Here is a 7719-nt window from a genome sequence, read left to right as displayed (position 1 = left end):
ATACCCTCCTGTGTGTCTCTGAGGGAAACACACACACACACACACACACACACACACACACACGGGGAGCGCCAGCTGTTGAGAGAACAGAACATCCAAAACAACTGGGTCACTCAGAGCAACAAACAGAATTACATTTAGAGGAACAGTGACGTCTTCTCCCTCAGTCTCATTGTGGTGTGTGTGTGTGTGTGTGTGTGTGTGTGTGTGTTCATCCACGTTTAAAACTGTTTAGTGACGCGGTGCTGGAGGAAACTTCATATCTTCTGTTTCTATTGGACTCTGGTGTTTTCTTCAGTTTTTAAATGTTTTCTCCAAACTTTGTTGCTGATTTAATTTCCAAATTATACACTTTAAGGTTTTCCTTCAGGAACTTACTTTGCGTAATCTCCAGTTTTACCTGTTCTCATGCGTTTCCCTCTTTGGATGCTAAGCTAGCAGGTAACAATCACAGATTTAGCTGCATGATAAATTGTCTGAATAGTTATTTTGATAAATGATATTATTGCTGTTTTGAGACCATTTTAAAGTAATGTATTTATAACAGCATAATAATGCTCTCTGCACTCCAACACTGGATTCAAAATTCAGATTCAATTCAAAAATATTTGATCAACCCTTAAGGGAAATTAAATGTTGTGAAGATGGAAGAAGGGTTACTGTTTTCATTATATATCAGAAGAAGGCCCTTTAAAGAACACAAGTACAGATGTTTTAGTTGTTTGTTTATTAAAGTATTTTACTGGAGGATTTACTGCCTGTTTCTAAACAACTGAATATAAAATATGACAAGTTTGAGATGAGAACTGTGAAATTTACTGTTGAGTCGTCTCCCTCCACAAACTCCACCCAGTGTTTCAGGGTAAATGAAAACGTAAGTGGTTCTTCACAAATTTCTACCATGGTGAGTTTCCCCATGATTCCTGTCATGGATAAATCCCAGATGTTGGTTTTAAACATGACCTTCACGATGTGTGTCCACCTGTTGGTAGTGAGCATCTGTCTCTGCTGGATCTATACAGATGAGAACCCAAAAGCTGAAAAAAGAAACTAAGAACTGTATAAACTGTATAAATGCAAAACTTTTGGCGTCTTTCTGTGGGATGGAGCAGATTAATGGCAGCTTTGATGACCTGAAGCCCAGAGATTTGAGCCTGTGACAGGATTACCCCCCACCATCTTATCTCCCTTTCCTTTCCTCTCCTGTCTCATCGTGATTGGCTTCTCAGGACTGGAGCTGCCGTCCGATTGGCTGGAACAACAACACCCACGTTTCCGTAGTGATTAGTCTGACCTGCTGTTTGGGCCCTTAATTGGATTATTGGTGGAGTTTTTTTAGTTCTTGTTCTACTTGTGAACTGGTGGTGATTTTATCAGCTTACATGACATAAATCAATCAGTTCAGGTTTGATTTGAAGAGTTTCTGCTTGTTTTTGTGTCCAGGAGGTTTAATATTCTGGATTTTTTAATAAATTTATTCGGATTTTATTTTTCTAAAGGGAAAAACTTCTCAACTCAAACCAGCAGAGTTATATCTGTGCAGATATAAAGATGCCTGATGAGGTCAGAGAATGGAGGAAATGTATAAAAACAGGATTAGGAATGATAATAATGTTCTGTAAAAGATTATTACAAAAATTACTGTGTAGTTAGGAAATAATGTACTGCCATGAAGGGATGTTCCAGTAGTAGGATGTTTTGTGCGTTCATTATACAAAAAAAACAACAACAAAAAACATGCAGCAGCACCATGAATGTTATTTAAAATAAAGCTTTGTAAATATCGGCACTTATTGAGTTCGTTGGAAGCAGTGATGTCTGTAGAGCCCAACTCCTGCTGGGAGGAAGGATCTGTGGTGATGCTGCTTTGTGCGCTGCGGACGCAGCAGGCTGAGCTCTGTGGCTCAGGACCTGCTTCACCATCAGTCCTTCTGTCTCCCATCAGCTGCAGGGCAGGAAGAACCAGAGGAACCTGGACTGGGTTGAGGTTTTAGGTAGTCGCTCCAGTGGAGGAAACGAGAGTTTTGGTTGATCCTGGAATGTGGGAATGGATGAATCTTAATCTGATTAGATGAATCCTCCCCTCTGCTCTCTGCAGACGTTTCCGTTACCAGGTGGGCGGGGCTTCTGGGAATGAGAGTGATGGTTTGGGAAGCTTTGGGTCCATCAGGATGTTTCTGCACCACCTGCAAAAACGCAAAGTATTACCAAGTATTTCAGTCTGGTTTCTAGTGCCAGACCCTTAGTCCATGTGAAATGAGACAAAACTAACCGAGATGGAGCTTTTCAGCCTGTAGGAGCTCGTTTTAAGTTAATTCCTTAATGTTGATGAAAAGTTCCACAGGTTACTTCGTGTATAACGAGACGTTTCTCCTGTTAACAAACATCAGATCTACCAGGATGTAAAGGCTCTGCTGCTGTTGGTACCAGACACCACAGCTGTCCCTGCCTCGGTCCGGGCGCTTAGAGCAGCAGGTGGTCATAATGTTTTGCCTGATCGGCGGGTGACAGATCTGTTTGTGTCCCCAGAGGGCGGCTGCTGGTCGGGACGTTCGTCGCTCTGTTCTTCAACCTGCTGACTCTGCTCTCCGTCAGGAACAAACCCTTCTCCTACGTCTCTGACGGTAAGCCCCGCCCCCTGCTCCGGTTCCGGCCCGGTTCTGTAATCCCGCCTCCTCTGGGGACCAGAATGATTTAGCCTTTGTGATATTTTGGGGGGATTATGGGAGTGAGGCGGCGCCTTTCCTCTGTCAGTGAATAAATCGGATGAAACCAAATGAAACGCAGCAGCTGATTGGTTGTCAGTATTTTCCAGGATTATGCTGACAGCTGATTGGTTGTCAGTGTTTTCCAGAGAATCATGCTGACAGCTGATTGGTTGTCAGTGTTTTCCACAGGAAGCTGACGTCTGGTGGCGCTCTGAAATGCTTTTGGTGGTTTAACAGACATGAACGTTGAGCCAAAGTTCTCATGAATTTGTTGCATAAAACAGGATAAAAATAAAATCAGTTCAGTAATTATTCAGTAAGTTGATAAAAAGTTTTCCCTCATCAGTCGTTTGGTTGCCCTCCTCTTGGAAAGATGCTCAGGAAATGTTGGGAATCTCCATGGCAACCACAGACTCGGCATCCTCCTGCTCCTTAAATGACTCTCAGCCTGTTCTGTTGTTCCTTCGCTGCTCCTCTTCCTCTGTTTTAATTTCCTCCTGTCCTCATTCGTCCTCCTGTTCCTTCCTCTCCAGTTCACTTCATTCCTTCACTTTCCTCCCTCCTTTCTTTCCTGTCCTCTTTTGTTCTCCTCCACTCTTGCTTCCTCCTGACTTCTTCTTTCCGTCTCATCCTCTTTTCCTGTCTCTGCTTCTTCTCTTGTTTTTTCTCCTTCATTTTAACATTATTTTCTCCTCTCATTCTCTCCATTTTCACCTCTTTTCTTTTTTCTCCTTTTCTTTTCTCTCCTTCCTCATTCATCCTATCCACGTTTTTTTGTTTCCTCTTTTAGTTCCTCTGTTCTTCTTCTCCTTTCCGTCTTCTTTGCCGTTTTAAGTTCTTCCTGTTCTTCTCTTCCTCCTCTCCGTTTTGCACCTCTTCCTCCTTCCCCCAGTAGTTTTCCTCTTTTGTTTTTCCTCCTCTTCTCTCTGACTGACTCACAGTTTGTCCACTGATGCATGAGCTCAGTGTGTGTGTGTGTGTGTGTGTTTCAGCTTTTGGTTGTTGTGTTTGGAGCAGTCTCAACATCACTTAACATCTGACATTTTTCAAAGGAGGGGGCCACACACACACACACACGCGCGCGCGCGCTGGCGGTGTGTTATGCAACGCTGCTCCGTCAGCCGTGCTGCTCCTCGCATCGCGACGCGCTGAAACACTCGGACGTCCTCCTGCAGCTCACGGATCATAAATAAGTGACTCCATTAAAATGTTTGTTTAGACTGACTCAGCCTGCTGGCAAAACAAACACACACACTTTAACACACACAGTTCAGCGCACACACACCCAGAGCTGCGCGGGACGTGAGGGACCTCTGACCTCCGCTGGGAGCCGGTGGCCCCCGGCGGACGGTAAAGGTGGACGCAGCAGCCGAGCCGCTTCGCTTCTCTGTGCTTAGTGGGGATATTTTTATCCTGGTGGTGACGGAGGCGCGGCTCGCCGCTGCTCAGGTCCAGAAATAGAACGGGTCTGGGGCGGAGCGGAGGAGGTGAAGGGTCTCTGAACCCGGCGGAGGCAGCTGACGGAGGAACCAGCTGGCTCTGAATGTTTCCTGCAGCGCTGAGCAGAAACATGTTCTCCATCTGCAGCTGCAGCGACCCGGCTCGGCGCTCAGACCCGGAAAAAAAAATCTGTTCTCATAAGAATGGCAGTAAATGTTAGGATTTTGTACTTTACTCTTAAAGAACCAAATAAACAGAATCTTTGTTAAAGCTGTCAGTCTCCTAAAATGAGAGCAGATGATATTGCAGACAGTGAGGTCAGTCGGATCCTCTGCAGATCAAACGGTTCTGGTCGGGACGGCCGCCATCCCCAGGCGCAGCAGGAAAACTTTAACTCATGTTATCCAGGTTTTATTCACGTTTCCAGCACTTTTTCTTAAATTTAGCTCCATTTTTACTTCATTTTAGTTCCTGCTGAAGATTTTTAACGAATCAAATGAAAGGATTTATCACTGTAGTGTCTAAATTGGATCTTTATTACAAGCAGTTGGACACAAAAACAGATTTTACCAAAGTTTTTTAGTGAGTCCTTTAACAAAGTTTAGCTGGATCCGGGGCAGATTTCCAGTTTCTGCTCTTCCTCATGTGGGGTCCCTCAGGGCTCGGTTTTGGAGCCACTCATATTCCTTCATTTTCTGCCTCTAGTTTCCATCCTGAGAAGAACCCGCCTCTGCTGACAGTTGAAAATGAAGCGGTTCAGGTGTTACTTTGTTCTGGTTCTGTTTCACTGACTCTGGATCCGTGTGTCTCCCTCCAGCCGCCAGCAGCAGCTGGCTCCAGGAACACGTGGCCGACCTGAGCCGCAGGTAAGAGCATCGACGGCGCCCCCTTCCTGTCTGTCCATCCTGACTCACACACACCAGCAGCAAAGCAGTAAAGTGTGTGTGTGTGGAGATTCATTAGGTCTAATATCTGAGGTCAGAGGTCACCAGCAGATCAGATCAGAAACAGCTGGACGATCATTTCTCTTCTTTCCTGAACTTTGCTCTGAACAGTAAAGCTACCAGAACCTGTTGAAGCCGTTTGTCAGTAACAGGAAGCAGGAGAGTCAGACTCTTTGAAACCAGTTTAAAGTTTTTATTTAAAAACCTCCAGGCCTTCGGATCGCGGTGACCAGTCAGGGTCAGCCAGAGGGATCTCTAGGTGACACTTCAGCTTCACCTCAGCGTCTGCAGGCTGAGTTCATCAGACCAGCTGCTTCTGATGTGCTTTCATAAAACTCATATTAGAGCTGCTGTGGAGTCCAGTCAGCAACACATTTACAGTTTATGCAATGCAACAGTTATGTTTCCACCATGCAACCAGGGAAATATTAGGCCACTTTATGGACCTTAAAGCATTTAAAGATGAAGGTCAAGTTAAATCAGCTGACACCAGGATCCCAATAATGGATAACAAGTTTCCTGCAGCTCGTCTTCATAATCTGTGCAGCCTCCCCTCGTCTCAGTCAGGTTGTTTACAGTTTCTAGAAATCCTTCATAAAGACAAACTGAAGTAAAGAGAAACAGTTTTTCCAATTGTTCTGAAAAACGTTTTGATGTCATTAAATGATCAGAAACAGGAAGATGGAGTTTCCATCTGGACCTCGGCTGGTCTCTGTCCTGAAGAAACTCCTGATTGTTGTAGAAAATGTGTTGAACCAGCTTCATGACAGCAGTTTAGTGTTTTAAAGTATAAACCAGGATAAAAGGAAAACATGAGGACTGATTTTAACTTTTGAAAGAAGTTAATTTTACTCTGTAGACGCGACTGAAGGAGCCGGAGAAACGTGTTGAATGTTTGTGTTGCTCCAGGCTGGGTGTGAAACTGAGAGCAAACGGCTGAATGTCCGTCTCTCTGTCACCTGATACGTGTCGCTAAAAGCTGATATTTTACCTCAGAATGTTTTGGATTTTAAATTCTGTTGATGGAGAGACTTTTGCATAAAAATCATTTGTGTTTCCTGCTAATTTATTGTCCAGTCAGAGGAAAAACTGCTTCTGAAGCCAGATTTCTGCTCAGCCAGTGAAACCAGGAAACGTTTTAACCTTAATGTGTGAAGGTAACAAGGAGCCTCATCCTGGAGCTGATAAAAGATGTTCCAGAAAAACCCGTGTGCACGCCGCTTACGGAGGTGGCGCTGCGAGGAGTTTCCCTTCGGTCCAGGAAACGCCTGGAGAAGGCGTGTTGGTTTTGCTCCAGAGCCGGTTGCATCGCTGCATCATGCAGGCTAACAGAGGTTCTGTCTGCAGACGGTTCCTGACGCAGCGCCACCTCTCCATGCTGACTCATCAGCTTATTTATCTGGTTTAAACCTGCAGCCACAGAAACACGGCAGCCATTAGATCACATGTCTTCCATCACTTCCAGTTTCAGACTCTGGTCTCGTTTAATGAATCGACCTTCACAGCTGATTAGACCCAAACATTCAGCATTTCTGTCTAAATCTGGACTGTCCCACTGACCCGTAGTCCAGATCCTCACGCTGTGATGATGATTACAGCCCACAGCTCATCCCCACATCTGATGTATATAATGGACACACACACAGAGGGTCAGCAGCTCATTTGGTGCAGGTTACTCGGGGCGACAGCCTGCAGAGCTGTGCAACAGAGCTGAGCTCTGATTGGCTGAGAGGGCAGAAGTGAACAGGACGTCCCAGCCTAGTTTCCACTCTTTAAATGTGTGTGTGGAGGATACACAGTGTTCCTGCTCGCCTTTGTGTGTGAGCATTTTCTGGGTACTAGTGTGTGTGTGTGTGTGTGTGTGTGAGTGTGTGTGTGTGTGTGTGTGTGTGTACAGAAAGGCTTTTCTCTGTGTGTTGCAGTGAGATGTCCCCATTCAACCCGAACACAGTCTGGGGGCCAACTGGGTTACGTAAAGCCTGCTGCTCTGTTGGCCTCACCAGCCACAAGCCTGAAATCTCTCTGCTCTGCTCTGTGCGTGCACGTGGGCGTGCACGTGGAAGTTGCTGTTGGGGAGGACAGACATCCAATTTTAAAAAAAGGAAACAAACGTTTTCTCTGGCAGGAATAGAAATAACATCACAGTGTCTGACAGTTCCTGCTAACAGAGTGGATTAAATTTAGAACTGATTAATTATTTCTCTGTAGCAGAAATATGAAATCACTTTCAACAATAAGAAAACACAAGATAATAAAATCCAAACTAGAGCTGCAGACCTGTTGGCTGAATCGAACCTGGTCCTTCATGTCCAGCCAGTCGTCCAGGTTCCCTAAGATGCTAGCCTAGCATCAGGTTAGCATGGGGATGCTACGGCTAACACGCTCAGGAAGCTTCAGTTCAACAATTTCATGATGGAACTGACTGAGTTAGAAAACCCAGTCCTGTCTGGACCTGCAGGTCAGCCGGGCCTCACAGCTGAAGCCTGAACAAGTCAGAGGAAGTTGGACTCTGATGCTTTAGCAGCACGGCGCGAGATGTAGCGGTTTGGTAGCTACGACCTTTCACCACTCCATGTTTTCACCATGTTTTCACCACTCCATGTTTTCACCACTCCATGTTTTCACCA

The 7719-nt window shown here is 45.3% G+C and overlaps 1 long non-coding RNA gene across 1 annotated transcript; it reads left to right on the top strand.

The window, feature by feature from the left end:
- The first annotated feature begins 2532 nt into the window (after positions 1–2532).
- On the top strand, positions 2533–7719 carry LOC106962395 (uncharacterized). Its single transcript, XR_001427967.1, has 3 exons — positions 2533–2624; positions 4966–5014; positions 7015–7719. It is a non-coding gene; the product is annotated as an uncharacterized LOC106962395 (long non-coding RNA).

This window comes from Poecilia latipinna, unplaced genomic scaffold (assembly GCF_001443285.1).
Source record: "Poecilia latipinna isolate Pla-1442-1.1 unplaced genomic scaffold, P_latipinna-1.0 Scaffold1408, whole genome shotgun sequence".
In the NCBI taxonomy this organism is placed as follows: domain Eukaryota; kingdom Metazoa; phylum Chordata; class Actinopteri; order Cyprinodontiformes; family Poeciliidae; genus Poecilia; species Poecilia latipinna.
The sequence above is the reverse complement of the archived record's forward strand: the minus strand, read 5'-3'. Positions and strand labels throughout refer to the sequence as shown.